The following is a 2,479-nucleotide window of genomic DNA, read 5'->3' on the forward strand; positions in this document are numbered from 1 at the left end:
TAGAAAAGAGGTGCAGCACATGTTCCTGACAGCCACACTTGAATCAGATCCACGTATGCAAAGCCATATTTATCATCATGATGCTACAAGCCAACTCACATCAGAATTGCCTTAAATAGCGGATGCCCTTGGTGCACTTGGGATCTGAGTAATTCACAGAGATGAGTCTCTTGTGTCTTTTGAAACCCACAAGAAGTGGGTTGTCATGGGTTTTCATTCTGGCTCAGTCAGTGCATGAATCATCTAGGGACACTTTGGTCACAAGCAACAGAAACTGCACTCAAAGTGACTTCAACCCAAAAGGAATTGGTTGGCTTGGTGACTCAGAAATTCAGTGATGAATCTGGCCTCAGAAGCCCCAGGGACTCCCAAGAACACGGTCAACTCATGCTTGCCTATTTCCCTCAACACTGCATAGCTCTCCTGTCTCTATGTGGACTCATACCAGGCTGGGTGGAGGTAGATGAAAGGAGGTGAGGGCCACAGACACTTCCAGGCAAACAACATCGCAACTGAACAATCTGGGAAGGAGAACTGCTCATTCTCAAGACTGGCATATAGTCTGCGGTGGCACAGCTTGGCTCACTGGCCGCTCCGTGGCTGTGATGGTGGGCCCTTTGACTGGCAGCCGTTCTGCAACTGCATGGAGGGACTTCATCAAGGTGGGGAGGAGATCAGATGTCACCTGTCAGATTTTGAAGCATGCTCTAATCCCAGCTACCCCAGACACCCAGGGCTGGGACCACGCAACTTCTTACCACCTCCATTCTTGGCATCCACTTCCAAACACCTGTGTGACCCTGGACCCTTGGCTTCCTCTTATCTAAACCAAGAATTTGAACTTGATGGAGTCATCTGATGATCACCACCTCCCACCCCTGACCCTATTCCCCATCTGATGACCTAAGAACAATCACTGCTAGATGAAGCCCTCCTGGGAAGGTGTCCCCTGCCACAGCTTGAGCCCCAACCTATGCTGGACAAAAGCAGACAGGGGGAAGGTCTAGGGCCAGGATAGAAGGTCAGCCCACCCAGAGCTAAGATCAGGAAGCGACTAGGCCCAGCCATAACTGGAAGATCAAATTGCTTGTGGAAGAGGAAGAACTGGTGTCAAACTATTGGAAGTGATGACCATGCTGTATGGAGGAGCTCAGTCCTTGGGGTGCCTGGACGATGGGGGAGACATGGGGCCAGGAAGGCAGATTTGGAAGCTCTATTGGCAGAAACAGGAGGAAAACCCTTTGTATGGTGTGGAAGCACTACTCAGCTTTAGGTCAAGGGGTGAATTTTCTCAGCTGGCTGCTGGTCTGTCATGGGAGACAGTAAGGAATAGCTGAAGCCTCATCTCTCTAAGCTGTCACCCAGCAGTTCTGGTGATCACAGAACCTGGGCAGGACTCAATTTTTTCTAAGCTTTTAAGACTTCAGACTCTCCCTTGTGGTGCAACTAGTTAGGATGCAGCACTGCAAGCTGGCTGCAGCCACTTCAGTGTCAGTTCAATCCCTGCCCTGGAGGTGACCCACATGGCGCGGCAGACCTCTCCTGGCCTGCCCACTGCTCCCCTCAGCAGTGTACTTAGACAATCAGCCTGTTCTGCTCCCCACTGTCTCTGGTGAAGCCTCTCACCACCCCTGCACCTCTGGCCTGTACCCCAGTTCCGTGTGCATAAATATATAATTTTTAAAAAGTTAAAACTTCAGTCATACCCAGTTCTGAAGGATGCATTCTGCTTTAGCTCCTCACCCCTACTAAAGTAGGCTCTCCCCAAAACCCAGACTAAAGCTCACGGATAAAGACAACGCTCAGCAGCGCCGCTTTGTCCTCTGTGCCCTGCCTTGCCTTCCTCCTCATCTGCTTGGCATTTATCAGATCCTTTTTCCCCCTCCATGTTTGATTTTAGTGAAGGGAAAAGCATCATCAGTGAATACTCCTAAGTCTCAGTATAGTTGGACACTAAGATCACAGCTAATAAAAAACAAAATGGCAATGTGCTCTGTTGTTATTTACGAGGTAGACTTATTAACACTCCCACAAGTGGTGGGAGGAACAAGAGCAGGAACCACCACCCCGTGCTAGCCCACTAGCTGCAGCAGGACTTGAGCATTTTTCAGCACAAATGGAAAAATCATTTCCTGTAACTATGAAATAGCAGTGCCTATCTGAGTGCACACACAGGGTAGCTTCTGGACAGAGACATGTGTATTTTCCTGGCCAGTAATGTTTGAATGCAAAAAGGTTGGGGTGCTCATGTTAACCTTTTTATCTGTACCCTGCACCTGCCTAGACTTGAAGGACTCTGGCATTTCAAAGTCTTAAAAACCCAACTCCCCAGTGACATCTTTAAAGACAGAGCACCCAACGCCACAATAGTGAAGGCAAAAATAAATAGATGGGACTACATCAAGTTAAAGAGCTTCTGTACAGCAAAAGAGACATTACTAAAAACAGACAGATCACTAATTGGGAAAACATTTTCTCA

This window comes from Condylura cristata, unplaced genomic scaffold, assembly GCF_000260355.1.
Source record: "Condylura cristata isolate star-nosed mole 26May11 unplaced genomic scaffold, ConCri1.0 scaffold00020, whole genome shotgun sequence".
Lineage (NCBI taxonomy): Eukaryota > Metazoa > Chordata > Mammalia > Eulipotyphla > Talpidae > Condylura > Condylura cristata.